The sequence below is a fragment of the Rhipicephalus microplus genome, unplaced genomic scaffold (genome assembly GCF_043290135.1).
Source record: "Rhipicephalus microplus isolate Deutch F79 unplaced genomic scaffold, USDA_Rmic scaffold_165, whole genome shotgun sequence".
Lineage (NCBI taxonomy): Eukaryota > Metazoa > Arthropoda > Arachnida > Ixodida > Ixodidae > Rhipicephalus > Rhipicephalus microplus.
In genome coordinates, this window is record NW_027464736.1 from 30,072 (window position 1) to 45,738 (window position 15,667).

A 15,667-nucleotide genomic window follows, 5' to 3' on the forward strand; every position below is an offset into this window, starting at 1 on the left:
GTAGCGATTTCTCGCATCGCTCGCCTAGCACGTCGCTTGTCGTCTTCGTCGAGCTGGTGGGCCGTGAGTGTCTCGACCAGTCTGGCTGGCGGGTCGGACTCGATCTCGCATCCAGGGACCTCCTTTGCGAGCATACGCATAGTCGCTGCCGCCACCCTATAAAAGGGGGAGGGCGACTCGGCAAAGGGTCCGGAGTGACCACCCGCTTCAAGCCAGTCGTTGCCCACGCTGCTCCAGTAGAGGAGTAAACCCCTGCCCGCATAGTCGCTCTTCTGCGCTAGCGCACGGGCGGTCTTCAAGGCGAGGATCTTGCTCGTGGTCTGGACATGGGGGAGGCCAAGTCCTCCCTCGCTCGGTGCGAGCTGCAGAAGGTGGCGCTTGACTGGCGGGGGGTTGCCATCCCACATAAAAGCTGTTATGAGCTGGTTGAGGTGGTTCGCAATTCTGGTGGGCATGGTGGTCACTCGGCTAACGTGGGAGGCGAGGGCGCAGATGCTGGTCTTCACCGCTACGGCTTTGTCACGCAGGGTAAGGTCGGAGAGCTTGGCGCGTTCAATAAGTAGGTGGGCCCTGTCTATCACTCTACGCCAGGTGGATGCCGCCACACCCTCGCAGGTGAATAGCACTCCCAGGACTTTCACAGCAGAGACAGCCTCGATCGTCCCAATAGCCTCAGCCGGAAAAGGGCCAAAGAGCAAGGCCTTACTCTTGGCTTCGTTTAGCCTTGCTCCCGATGCGGCGGCATAGGTGCTGAATACCTGGCGGAAGCGAACGAGACTGCGTGCATCTCTTAGAAAGAGTGAGAGGTCGTCCGCGAAGGCCAGGATCTTCAACTCCTCCAGGCCCGTTAGTGGCAGGCCCCTGATGCGTTCGTCGCTGGCCACAGATGTTATGAGTGGCTCGATGGAAAGGACGAAAAGGGTCGGGCCTAACGGGCACCCCTGCCTGATACCTCTTGTGTACGGGAAAGAGTCGGTCGTGGCACCGTTCACAGCTACGCAGCACTGCAGGTCCTGGTAAAGAAGCGCGATGACCGCGACGAACTCTTCCGGGAAACCAAACTCGGCCAGCGTTCCAAGCAGGTAGGAGTGCCTCACCCTGTCAAAGGCCTTAGCCTGGTCCAGGGAGAGGAAGGCCCCAGCGACTCGCTTGTAGGAGGCATACTCGAACACGTCCCTGGTCAACGTTAGGTTGGTGTACATAGAGCGGCCAGGGACAGCGCAGGACTGGTGCGGAGCGATCAAGTCCGGCAGGAAAACCTTCGTTCTGTTGTTTACTATGGCCGCCACGATCTTATAATCTACATTAAGTAGGGTGATCGGGCGCCAAGATGACGGGTCGTTCGGGGGCGCACCGTCTTTAAGGATCAGGACGATCCGTCCCGCACCGAAGGAGGCCGGCTTTGCACGCTCCCCCAGTACCAGGTTGACGATATGCAGAAGGGGGGGGCCAAGGACGTCAAAAAAGGTCATGTAGAACCCCGCTGTCAGGCCATCGATGCCTGGCGCCGAGTTGGGCGACATTGACCTGATTGCCTGGCGGAGTTCGTCGAGTGAAGCGGGAGCGCATAGGGTCTCGCATTCGTCGACTTCGAGGCGTCGGAGGTTCTTGAATAAGGCCTTGTCGAGGGCGGGGTCGGGCTGCACTTCGCTCGGGTCGGGTTCGCTAAAGGCCACCTTGAAGTGGTCGCGAAATGTGGCCTCGATCTCTGCCGGGTCTGAAGTAAGTGTGCCGTCGGGGCGCAACACTTCCGAGATGCGCAGCGACCCGTTCCCACTGACCTCGCGCAAGTCCGCGTCCGACGGATCGCCCGGGACGGCTCGCGCCGCTCGGGTTCCCTTGGCAGTCGCACTGAGCAGCCTGTCGTGTTGGACCATGAGTGAGTCCAAGTAGTCGCGAGTGCAAGTCGTGAGAGCGTCAGCACTTTGGATAATCCGGATTCTGCGTAGAATCTCATTCAGTCTTGCTGTTAAACGCTTCTTCCGTGCGCTACCCTCCTGCTGCAGGAGTTCCCGCCACGTCGCCTTCAGGTCGTCCCAATCGGCCGGGGATGCGCAGGGGGAAGCCAGGAGCGAACTTTCCAGCCGAGACCTAATGCGCGCGACGCACTCATCGTCTTGCAAGATCACGGGGTCGAGGCGCCAGGCTGCGTCACGCCGCCGGGCACCCGGCTTCGCTTTCACGGTTACTACCACTGGGGCGTGGTCCGATGACTTCACCAGGGTGTTCGGCAGAGCGAGGACCTCGCACGAGATGACAAGGGGAAGTAGCATGTCTGGAACATAAATGCGGTCTAGCCGGCTCTCTGTGTGTCTTGACGTGCGGGTTGGTACAAAGTCATCACCGTGGTGGTGGACCCAGGCGTCCGTGAGCATGAGGTGTCGTAGAATCTTGGTGAGCTCCTTGGCGTGGTAGGATGAGCCACCGCGCCCCGGGCCTCTTACATCCCTCGTGGTGTCGACGACGCAGTTAAAGTCGCCGAGGACCACGTGGGGAAGGGGCTCGAGAAGGTAGGCGTGCAGGTCCCGGAAGAACCGATTGGTGTCCGAACGCGTGACGGGTGCGTAGACGTTAGTGAATCGAAACTTCCTCCCGTCGATAAATAAGTCGAGTAGGAGGGTTCGTCCGTCTGCTCCGAACACGCAATGCGCCTTTTCCCGGTAACGGCCCGAGACGAAAATCACGCCGACGCCACACGCCTTGGCATTCGTCAGGGAAAAAAACCCTTCGACCTGACAGTTACGACGGAAAAGGGTCACGTCGAGAGGGGTCCTAAAGTTGGCTTCCTGCACGAACAGAAGGTCGATGCCCTGGTTCTTGGCGAACGACACCACAGCGCTTTGCTTGACTCGGTTGCGAAACCCGCGAACGTTCCAAGTTGCAAATCGCAGTGGCGTCATCGGCTAGCGTGACGTAACGACAGACGGAGTGCGGAGGGGGAAAGGAGGAAGCAGCGCGCGCCGGCGCTACGGAGAGGGGGAAACATACGGCGCCGAAAGAAAGGAGGAGGCTGCGAGAGGGCGGGTGAGGAGAGGGAAGCTACGCAGCCGGCGAGGGCAGAGATCGGGCGCATACTCAATGTTGGGGGCCAGCAGGTTTGGGGGGGGGCTCCCCTTTGCCGGCGCTGTTTGTGTCGAGCTTCTTCGCTTTTGCGTGCGGGGGAGCATCGCTGTCGCTGCTCCGCCCTTCAGGCCCGGGTCGGCGCTGCCTTGGCTCCTTGCTAGGAGTCCTGTGGCGGGCGGTCTCAACGTCGTCTTTCCGCCTTCGGGAGCGCGAGCGGGTTCGCTGCTCGCGGCCGGGTGCCGATTGGTCCGCCGTCGTATTTGGGCGTAGCGCTGAGGGAACGGAGGGAGGGAGAAGGGTGGTCCTGTCGCCGTCACGATCGCCGGGAAGCATGTAAAACCCGCGGCTTACTATGGGTACCTCGTCCCGGGCGGGGTCTTGGGCTTGGGGTTTCAGGTCCTCAGAGGTCACTGGGGCCAGCGCGTTCGCGGGTGCTTTCGGGTCGGGGGAACTTGCCGCATCCAGCACAGGGGCATCGGGCGACGCTTCCGGTGCAACAGGCAAACTTTGGCAAACAACCTCGCCCAGCGGGTGTGCGGGTGACGCGAGGGGTGACGATGGAGTCGACACGGTTTCAAAATCGCTCGATTCCGTGTCGGAGGATGAGGCGGGCGCGGTAGAAGCCTTCATCCGCGTCTCCTCCACCGTTGCGGTCAAGGTGGTAGTTCCGCCGCTGTCTGTGACCTGGTCAGAGCTCGTATCGCGCTCCTCAGAAAGGGGGGCCTTCGTAGTCGTGCGGGATGACGACTTGGGCGAGAGCACCTGCAGGCGCGAGGAGGAGCCAACTGCCCTTGGTGAAGCGGGGCTGCGTAACTGGGAAGGGGCTGTAGCGCGGTCAGGCAAGGAAGGGAAACCGCGGGCTGCCGACGCGTAAGAGCGCCTGCGGAAGCACTCCGCGGTACCGTGCTGACCACCGCAGCGCTTACATTCTGCACTACAACCCTCCGTCTCGTGGCCGAAAGTGCTACATCGTTTACAATAGGCGGTGGTACACGCGGTTGCCATATGCCCAGACTCGCCACAGCGCGCGCACACGCGCCGCATCCCCCGGTATTCGCACATTACCCTGTGCCCGGCGATTGTCAAAAAGTTAGGAACGGGGCGGCTCATTTCTATCTTAACTAACCTGACCCCGTTCAACTTAGTCTGGCGAGAGGGTAAGGTGGCAAAGGAGATGCTCTTAACCTTGCCAAACTGGGCTAAAGCGTTACTGAGGACCTCGTCGGGCAGGAAAGCCGGATAACGGTAGACGTTCACGTACGTCACCGGCGGCCCGACTGCCTCTACCGGCACCTTCACGCTGTTAACTTCGAACCCCTCTGCCACCATTAGCCTCGTCGCCTGACTGGCGTTCCGCGTGCACACTAGGAATTTTGCTCCCCCCATGTGCTGGAGCACAAACACACTGTCGTCACCGGCGGTTCTTTCGACCGCGTCAATCAAATCGTCAACAGAGACGTCGCCCTCGGGCGCCGAGAACATAAAACAATTCTCCCTTACCGGGAGCTCAAATGGCATGGCCATGCTGGTAGGCGGATCCCGCAAGCTGCCGGGGGGGGCGAGGCTCTGGGACGACTCGTGACGTGCAGACGAGCTGCACACTGGTATGCGGCGGCTCAGCCGAGGCGGGGGCCGCTTAAGGTCTGGTGGTGGCAGGGGTCGCAGCTAGGAGCTCCGGGGCAGCAGGGGCGGACCGGGGGCCTGGCTTGACCTGGCATGTAGAGGGTCTCCGGGCGGGAAGGCCCGAAACCCAAGGGTGGCAGCCGCGTGCACGAGGCGGCGGCGGCGAAGGGCTTGCACTGGCTTTGGAACTCGAACTCCGAGAGGGCCCGGGGGCCGACGCCGACGTGACGTGACCCCGGGACTCGCGCGAGGACTCGTAGAGACAGCTAACTCGACACTTTGATCTTAGCCAAAAGGCCGAGAAGCGATGCAATTCATTAGCACGTAATTAAAATCCATTCTTTCACACCTCGTACTTAGTTCTGGCCAAAAGCCGGGCAAACAGTAGCAAAGCAATTCCGACGTCCACCCATGCACAACCAGCATTGTGCACCGACAGCGGCAGCGCTGGCTTCACGGCATTGCTTTTATCCCCAGTCCGCTTGAAGTTTCTAGTTTCGCTTACAAACATGTTAAAACTGAAACCTTCTTTTTCCCAGAGGTCGAAGCCACGCGTGCTTGCTTGCATGCGTACTCTCTATGCGCCCATGACGTCACACCAAATGCTTGCCGGCGAACATTATCAGGCATGTCGCGAGAGATGCTACAGCACTTGTTTTAAAAACTGATGCATAGTGTACATGTCCAACTCGAGCACCAAAGTCTGGAAGGAAAAAAAAAAAAAAAATGATTGTGCAAAATGTGAATACGTCACCCATCCAACATGGCTTCTACGCCGGCTGCCCAAGCAACGCCTCTGCAACGACGCCCACAATCATCGGCAAAAAGGTGAAAAGGTGGTGCCTTTGGCTGCTTCAGCACGCTCAACATATGCCTTGCAAGTTCCGACGTGTCGGAACACCGCACCGAGGTCGACGAAGGTCCTGCCGTGAAAGGCAGACCCGGGAATGCGTGCGAAACGTCTACCGCGTGGGTTGGTTGTGAAGCCGGTGAATGAAGGATCATGTGGCAGAGGGTGACGGAACGTGAGTGTGCGACTTGCCGCTGCGATGTCGTTCAAGCGTTCAACGGGCCGGCAGGTTCTGTCTGTCGTGGTCGAAAACGTCCGAGTTTTGCTGATTCCGAGGGGTAGGAGTGCTATGGTGGCGTGTACGAGGCGCTGGTGCGGCGCTCCGTCGATCGTGCCGGACGGACATGAGGCGGCCGAAGGCGGTCGTCAAGTGGTCGCGGAAATCAGTGGAGAAGTACTCGCCTGCGCTTTTCGTCGAAGACTCGCGACAGACGGTCTTCGGGAGACACGGGTGGTTGCACAAATGCGACCGTGCGTCAACGTGCAGCCATATTCGTGGATTATTTCGCCCCATTACGATAGCTTCGTCACTGCGCTCGCTGGTGTTGCTTGTTTTTGTTGACCTTCACTTGTGGCTCACACCCACTGTGGGGGATTGGCTGGTTTGTTGTTCTGCTTCTTCGACTTCTACATACTCGGCTTAGTGAAGCTGTGAGGAGTGACGAGTGGGTACGGAGGCAAAGCGCGCCCGGGGCGTGATCTCACGCGTCCTGGGGTCCACGTCGCTTCAGGTACGTGCGTGGTGCGTCCGTACGTCTAGTGCGCAATTTCCTTGGAACTTCCAGCAACTGGCAATTCCATTGAGGTGAGCGTGCGAGGATGTTCGTTGTAATTAACGAGAGCCAACGGTGGATGAGCTGGTATGAGATGGTGTTCAGAAATGAAGTGTTTGATCAACAAGGCGATGCCCGCCGTGGTGGTCTGATGGCCGTAAGGTACTCGGCTGCTGACCCGCAGGTGGTGGGATCGAATCCCGGCCGCGGCGGCTGCATTTCCCTGTGCTCAGATTAGGGTGCACGTGAAAGAACCCCAGGTGGTCGAAATTTTCCCATAATCATATGGTGGTTTTGGGACGTCAAACCCCAAAGGTCAGTGGACATAGGAAAAGCACATCGGGGCTTTGCCGCTCCACCGTACAGCAGGTGTGTGCGGAGTGGGTCCTGTGGCGTTCTTTGCGATTTTAATTTGTGATGGGGAATAGTGTAGATGCGTAGACGTGGCGAGAGCACGCGTCTTCAGGTTCAGACGCCGCGTGAAGATGTGAAATAAAAATGCCTTCGCTTGCCACTGCAACTGTAAACAGAAACACCAACCAAACCCCATTTTCTAGAGGCTTTTTTATTTTTCGTTGCGAAACGGGTGAATTCGAAAAGCGGAAATAGCTTGGCACATACATACACACTTCTACACACATACATACATACACATCGCACATGCATACACATCGTATACACACTTCTAGCTTTCCTCCGAAACAGTAATGATAATTTCCTCAATAGTTTTATTAATATGAGTAGGAATGTTAAAAAAAATAAGAAACTTGAGTATGTACGTGTGAACATAACAAAATAAAAGAGACCCTCCATATATGAAATACACACGGAAACATTTATTTTCCCAGAGCAATCGTAAGTGTAAACACAGCTAGCGCACTCCCTGCACGCGAATACCGCGTCAGCCGGGGCGGCGTGCCGCCACCGTCTCGGACACTCGACGCACCCACGCCGTTTACCCCGGTATCATGGGTAAATCCGAACACTCCTTCTATCATTGAATTTATTGTCGAACTCACCCCGCAGGGGGTGAGTGGGCCGATCCCGGAGGTAGTGCAATACCGGGCCAACCCGTGGCGGAGGTGAAGCAAGCTTCAAGCACTCCGCCGCATCACAAAAATAAGTTTAATATCTTGGATCCAAATAGGATCCGTATCAGATATTAAGCTGATAAGAACAGATACTACATCAAAGAGAAGTTTATTCACTTCCAACTGAGTAAACAATCACATCATTATACGTACACAATACGCAGCCATATTTTGGCCGGATACAGTTCAAAAGGGGCGTAAATAAATACACATTCATTGACGTAAGAGACAAAACGCTTGATGAACTATATACACTATGTACAAACTTGCTATGCGCACATGCTTCTGTACGCCTGAATAAGCACTACACACACCACATATATACATGAATGGAACACACTAAGATATTTACATATTTACAGCGTTGCTTTCCCTTAGCTCTTGTAACAAAGAATTGAGGAAGAAAAGGAGGGGGGGGGGGGTTAATGGCTTATCAGGGGGGCGTGAAGCTTGCCCTCTCTTACAAAAAAGAATTTGGTATGCCAGCGTCGGAGGAAGCACTCCTCGCCGCTGGCCTCGAGTTCGCCCGATAGGTGAGCCCATAACAGCCGCCTTATGCGCGAGACGGTCGGGAACGCGGCTCGCACAGGCTTCCTGCGCGCCTCTGCTAATGAGCGCCTTTGCCAGATAGCCAGCAATGTGTAAACAAGCACCAGTTGGGCAAAGGCACCCTTGTTGCGCTTGTGGTAAGGAGGGGGCCGGATACCAAAGGAATGGGCTACCATCCGCCACACGGGTTTCACCGAGATACACTGAAAAAGCGCGTGATCCTGCGTTTCCACTGCGCGGCAGTTAGGGCAGCGTGCATCTGGGACAATTCCAAATTTGTTGAGGCGTTCTCTGGTGGGGAGCACAGCCCAGGCCTTTTTCACCAGAAAGTCGTGTGCATCACGGGGGGTGCCGCAGCGAAGCGAGTTCAGTTCGCGCCTCGCGCGCTCAGCGCGTTTCCGGTCCGAGTCGCTCAACTGTTCCAGCGTGATAGCTTCGACGATGCGCGCTGGCGGGTCCTCGTCCACGTCGCCGTCAGGCACTTCTTTTTGCAACATGCGCCACGTCGCAGATGCCGTTTTATAGAAGGGCGCAGGCTCCTCCGCAAAGGGTCCGGTGTGACGGCCTGCATCCAACCAGTCATGCCTCACTCCGCTCCAGTACAGTAGTAAGTTGCGACCCAAGTAATCGCTCGCGCGCACGAGCATGCGGGCGGTTTTCAGGGCCAGGACCCTACTTACGGTCAGAACATGCGGGAGACCGAGACCCCCTTCAGACGTTGCCAGTTGCAGCATGTTTTGTTTCACCGGTGGCGGTTTCCCGTCCCACATGTATGCGTTTATGAGCTTAGACAGCTGGCTTACTGCTCTTGCGGGCATCACCGCCACTCGGCTCGCATGCGAGGCTAGGGCGCAAATGCTTGTCTTGACCGCTACGGCTTTCTCTCTAAGCGTCAGGCCTCGCAGGTCTGCGCGCTCTGACACTTGTTCAGCCCTTTCGAGGACTCGGGACCACGTCGAGGCCGCAACTCCTTCACAGGAAAAGTATATACCAAGGACCTTCACTGTGCTCACCGCCTCGTAGTTGCCGATCGCGTGCGCCGGGAAATGGCCGAATAGGAGTGCCTTGCACTTTCCCTCGTTCAACTGCGCTCCTGATGCGAGGGCGTAGGATGCAAAGACCTGGCGAAAACGGTCGAGGCTACTAGGGTCCCTGACAAAAAGGGAGATGTCGTCGGCGTACGCGAGCACTTTCAAGTCCGCTGATCCTGTGAGGGGGAGGCCTCGGATGTGCGCATCGCTGGCAAGAGACGAGAGTAGCGGCTCTATCGAGAGTACAAAGAGGGTCGGGCCGAGTGGGCACCCCTGCCTTATCCCTCTTGTGTATTGGAAGGTAGCTGTCGTGGAGCCATTTACCACTACGTGGCATCTGAGATCAGAGTACAGGAGCTCGATCACTTGTACAAAACCTGGCGGGAGGCCGAACTCTCGAAGCGTTTCGAACAGGTAAGTGTGCCTAACTCTGTCGAAAGCTTTTGCTTGATCGAGGGAAAGAAAGGCTCCCGTGACTCTTTTCTCAGATGCGTATTGAAAGACGTCTCTTGTGACAGTCAGATTGGCAAACATTGACCTGCCCGGGACTGCGCAGGCCTGATGCGGACCAATGATGTCTGGCAAAAAGGACTTAAGCCGACTGTTTAGAATTGAAGCGACGATCTTATAATCGACGTTGAGCAGCGTGATTGGACGCCACGACGACGGCGTGTTCCGCGGTGCACCCTCTTTCAGAATAAGGACTACGCGCCCCATGCCAAAAGAGGCAGGTTTCGCGTGTCCTTCAAGGACCGTGTTGACGACTGCCAGGAGCGGTTCCTTCAGGGTCTCAAAAAAAGTGGCATAGAAGCCCGCGGTGAGGCCGTCCGCGCCGGGGGCCGAGTTCGGTGGCATTTGCTCGATCGCGGCCCTCAACTCCTCTAACGTGGCTGCGCCACACATGGTCGAGCCCTGATCTTCTTCCAGGCACTTTAGGGATTTGTACAACTCCGACAGGCACGCTGGCACCGAGAGGGTCGTCGTGGGGTCCGGCTCGCGGAACGCTGACTCAAAGTGCTGCAAGAAAGTCGCCTCGATCTCGGTCGGGTCCTTCGTGAGCGTACCGTCGGGGCGCATGACTTCCACTATGCGTACCGAGCCGTTTCCGCGTACTTCGCGCGGGGCGGCCTCTGACTGTTCATCGGAGGCGGCCCGAGTCGCACATCTTTCGCCGTTAGCCGCCCGAAGTAGTCTTTCGTACTGCACCTTAAGGGAGGAGAGGTAATCTCGTGTACAGGTGGTGAGGATGTCCGCACTCTGAATGATACGCATTCTGCGCAGTATCTCATTCATCTCGGACGTCATGCGCTTTCTTCTTTCACTACCTTCTTCTTGGAGAAGAGCCTTCCATGCCGCCTTGAGGTCGTCCCAGGTAGTCAGTGTTATGCGGGAGGTCGCTCTGATCGAGGCCTCTATGCGTGCCTGGATCTGTGGAACGGACACTGGATCCTTCAGTAGTGCCGAATCCAGGCGCCACGACATATCATTCGATTTGGGGCCAGGCTTTGCACGGACTGTGGTTAACAGTGGCGCGTGGTCAGAGAGACGAGTCAAAGCAGATGGTAGCGGGAGCACCTCACACGCTGCTAGGGAGGGCAGTAGGAACTCTGGTAAGTAGGCACGGTCGAGCCGGCTAGCGGTGGCCTTTGACACTCGGGTGGGGCCGAAATCGTCGTCGTGGAGGACGACCCATGCGTCGGAAAGTCGCAGGCAGCGGAGCACCCTGATGAGTTCTTTTGCGTGGTAGGCTGAGCCACCGCGACCCGGTCCCCGGATATCCCTCGTAGCGTCTACCACACAGTTGAAGTCTCCCAGGACCACATGCGGGAGGGGGGCTAGCAGGAACTCTCCAAGCTCCCTGAAGAAGGGATTGGTCTCCGATCTCGTGACAGGCGCGTACACGTTGACGAACCGGACTTTCTGCCCATCGATGAAAATATCGACTATCAACGTGCGGCCATCGGCCCCGAACGCGCAATGAGCCTTTTGTCTAAACCTCCCGGAGACAAAGACGACCCCGACCCCGCAGGACTTAGCCCTCGTCAAGGAAAAAAAAGCTTCGACCTGGCACAGGCTACGGAAGTGCGCGACGTCGAGGGGGGAACGGAAATTCGCCTCCTGGACGAACAGCAGGTCAATATCTTGGGAGCGGGCAAACGAAATGACCGCGGTTTGCTTCGTTTTGTCGCGGAGTCCGCGCACATTCCAGGTAGCGAAGCGGAGTTGGTCAGTCATTCGAGGGAACTAGAGGGCGAGCGGGGGGGGGGGGGGGGGGGGGGGGGGGGGGCATCAGTGTGCGGGAGGTGGAGCGCTCAGCGAGGGGGGAACAGCAAACGGCGCGCTCGCCTGTGCTGCCATCTGTGGCTAGGTAAACAAAACGCCTCGCTGGCTTTACGCCTGCGCTGCCATCTGTTGCGAGGTAATCAAAACGCCTCGCTGGCTTTAGGGGGCGGTTCCCCTTTGCCGGCGGTGCTCTGGGCTAGCTTCTGCGTCTTCGCCCTCGGGGGGGCGTCACTGTCACTGCTCCTGGCGTCCGGCCCGGTTCGCCGCTGCCGCGCCTCTCTGCTTGTGGCTCTCCCCCTCGGATCCTTCTTATCATCCTCTCCTTGCCGTCGGCGCGAGCGAGAGCGTGCCCGCTCATCACGGCCTGGCGCTGGCTGTGACGCAAGCGGGTCCGGTTTACGACTCAAGTGGGGCGGCGCGTGATCAAGGGGGAGCCGGGAGGTGGGCGGCAGGTTTGATTGAGCGCCGTGGCGGTGGCGGTCATCCGGAAGCTCGTAGTACCCGCGGCTCACGATGGGCAGGTCGTCTCGTGTGGGGTCTTTAATGCCGTCATCTAAGTCCTGAGCGGACACTGGGGCGAGCATATTCACCGGCGCTTTTGAGATGGAGAGGGGAAGCTCATCCCTGTCAGTTGTTGCGGCAGTGTCTGAAGTGCTGTGACAGCCATCCTGGCCCGACAGGGGGGCGGACGGTGTAGAAGGAGCCGAGGGTGTCGAGACGGTTTCGAGGTCACTCGACTCTGTTTCTGATGACGTGGCGGCGGTGTCGTCATTCCTCTCGGGCCTCTCTTCCTCGTTGGCGGGTGAATTTGTCACAGGGACACTTGCGAGCAAGCTACTGTCCGTATCATGGTCTCGGCTGGGGGAAGCTGTCGGCGGCGTGCGAGCCGCGGTCCTGGGCGTCAAGACTTGCATGCGCGAGTGGAGTACGCCTGGCCTGGGTGCTGAGGGGCCGCTCGACTGCGCTAAGTTCGGCTCAAGGTTTGTCACTGAGGGGAAACCGCGTGCGGCGGACGCGTAGGTGCGCCTCCTAAAACAATCTCTCGTCCCGTGTTGCCCCCCACAACGCTTGCATTCGGCTGAGCAGCCCTCAGTGTCGTGCCCGAAAATTCCACATCGTTTGCAGTAAGGTGCGGAGCACGCGGTCGCCATATGGCCCACCTCGCTGCATCGTGCGCACACCCGCCTCATGCCTCGGTATTCGAACATGACACGGTGCCCCGCAATGGTCGCAAAGTTGGGCACCGGTTTGCTCATTTCGATTTTAACGACCCTGACGCCGTTTAACTTATTTTGACGGGAGGCCACAGTAGCAAACGAAATGCCCCGCACCTTACCATACTGCGCCAGGGCGTTGCCAAGTATCTCGTCGGGCATATAGGCTGGGTACCGGTAGGCGTTTACATACGTGACCGGCGGCCCTACGGCCTCAACCGGTACGCTTATGCCATTCACCCGGAAACCCTCAGCCACCATTAACTTAGTTGCCTGACTGGCGTTACGGGTGCATACGAGAAACTTGGCACCGCCCATATGCTGCAACACGAACACACTATCATCGCCTGCAACTACTTCGACTGCATCGATCAAGTCATCAAGAGAAACGTCGCCATCCGGCGCCGTAAACAGGAAACAGTTTTCTCTCACAGGTAAATCGGATGTGGCCGCCATTCTGAGGGCGTTGTCGCCGGTGGAAGGGGGCGTGACTGGTGGAAACTTGTGTCGTGCAGGCGCGCTGCACACTGGTAGTAGCGGCTCAGCCGAGGCGGGCGCCGCGCAGGATCAGGAGGCGGCCGGTAGGCAGCAGGGGGGCTCCGGGACGGCGGGCGTGGACCGGGGACCTTGCTCCTTCCGGCATGGAACAGGCGGGCACCGGGCGGGAAGGCCCGAAACCCAGGGGCAGCGGTCGCACGTCGGAGACGGCAACGCCACGCAGGCTATTCTTGGAGGCTTGAACCCCGGGGATGACGTCAGCGTGACGTGACCCCGGGTCCGACGTAGTGACTCGCGCGAGGCAACTGCTTACACGACCCTTGATCTTAGCCAAAAGGCCGAGAAGCGATGCAATTCATTAGCACGTAATTAAAATCCATTCTTTCACACCTCGTACTTAGTTCTGGCCAAAAGCCGGGCAAACAGTAGCAAAGCAATTCCGACGTCCACCCATGCACAACCAGCATTGTGCACCGACAGCGGCAGCGCTGGCTTCACGGCATTGCTTTTATCCCCAGTCCGCTTGAAGTTTCTAGTTTCGCTTACAAACATGTTAAAACTGAAACCTTCTTTTTCCCAGAGGTCGAAGCCACGCGTGCTTGCTTGCATGCGTACTCTCTATGCGCCCATGACGTCACACCAAATGCTTGCCGGCGAACATTATCAGGCATGTCGCGAGAGATGCTACAGCACTTGTTTTAAAAACTGATGCATAGTGTACATGTCCAACTCGAGCACCAAAGTCTGGAAGGAAAAAAAAAAAAAAAATGATTGTGCAAAATGTGAATACGTCACCCATCCAACATGGCTTCTACGCCGGCTGCCCAAGCAACGCCTCTGCAACGACGCCCACAATCATCGGCAAAAAGGTGAAAAGGTGGTGCCTTTGGCTGCTTCAGCACGCTCAACATATGCCTTGCAAGTTCCGACGTGTCGGAACACCGCACCGAGGTCGACGAAGGTCCTGCCGTGAAAGGCAGACCCGGGAATGCGTGCGAAACGTCTACCGCGTGGGTTGGTTGTGAAGCCGGTGAATGAAGGATCATGTGGCAGAGGGTGACGGAACGTGAGTGTGCGACTTGCCGCTGCGATGTCGTTCAAGCGTTCAACGGGCCGGCAGGTTCTGTCTGTCGTGGTCGAAAACGTCCGAGTTTTGCTGATTCCGAGGGGTAGGAGTGCTATGGTGGCGTGTACGAGGCGCTGGTGCGGCGCTCCGTCGATCGTGCCGGACGGACATGAGGCGGCCGAAGGCGGTCGTCAAGTGGTCGCGGAAATCAGTGGAGAAGTACTCGCCTGCGCTTTTCGTCGAAGACTCGCGACAGACGGTCTTCGGGAGACACGGGTGGTTGCACAAATGCGACCGTGCGTCAACGTGCAGCCATATTCGTGGATTATTTCGCCCCATTACGATAGCTTCGTCACTGCGCTCGCTGGTGTTGCTTGTTTTTGTTGACCTTCACTTGTGGCTCACACCCACTGTGGGGGATTGGCTGGTTTGTTGTTCTGCTTCTTCGACTTCTACATACTCGGCTTAGTGAAGCTGTGAGGAGTGACGAGTGGGTACGGAGGCAAAGCGCGCCCGGGGCGTGATCTCACGCGTCCTGGGGTCCACGTCGCTTCAGGTACGTGCGTGGTGCGTCCGTACGTCTAGTGCGCAATTTCCTTGGAACTTCCAGCAACTGGCAATTCCATTGAGGTGAGCGTGCGAGGATGTTCGTTGTAATTAACGAGAGCCAACGGTGGATGAGCTGGTATGAGATGGTGTTCAGAAATGAAGTGTTTGATCAACAAGGCGATGCCCGCCGTGGTGGTCTGATGGCCGTAAGGTACTCGGCTGCTGACCCGCAGGTGGTGGGATCGAATCCCGGCCGCGGCGGCTGCATTTCCCTGTGCTCAGATTAGGGTGCACGTGAAAGAACCCCAGGTGGTCGAAATTTTCCCATAATCATATGGTGGTTTTGGGACGTCAAACCCCAAAGGTCAGTGGACATAGGAAAAGCACATCGGGGCTTTGCCGCTCCACCGTACAGCAGGTGTGTGCGGAGTGGGTCCTGTGGCGTTCTTTGCGATTTTAATTTGTGATGGGGAATAGTGTAGATGCGTAGACGTGGCGAGAGCACGCGTCTTCAGGTTCAGACGCCGCGTGAAGATGTGAAATAAAAATGCCTTCGCTTGCCACTGCAACTGTAAACAGAAACACCAACCAAACCCCATTTTCTAGAGGCTTTTTTATTTTTCGTTGCGAAACGGGTGAATTCGAAAAGCGGAAATAGCTTGGCACATACATACACACTTCTACACACATACATACATACACATCGCACATGCATACACATCGTATACACACTTCTAGCTTTCCTCCGAAACAGTAATGATAATTTCCTCAATAGTTTTATTAATATGAGTAGGAATGTTAAAAAAAATAAGAAACTTGAGTATGTACGTGTGAACATAACAAAATAAAAGAGACCCTCCATATATGAAATACACACGGAAACATTTATTTTCCCAGAGCAATCGTAAGTGTAAACACAGCTAGCGCACTCCCTGCACGCGAATACCGCGTCAGCCGGGGCGGCGTGCCGCCACCGTCTCGGACACTCGACGCACCCACGCCGTTTACCCCGGTATCATGGGTAAATCCGAACACTCCTTCTATCATTGAATTTATTGTCGAACTCACCCCGCAGGG

At 57.2% G+C, this 15,667-nt stretch overlaps 1 pseudogene; it reads right to left on the minus strand.

The window, feature by feature from the left end:
- Positions 1-7,337: 7,337 nt before the first annotated feature.
- Positions 7,338-7,512, minus strand: LOC142791333 (U2 spliceosomal RNA; annotated as a pseudogene).
- Between the last annotated feature and the right edge of the window lie 8,155 nt (positions 7,513-15,667).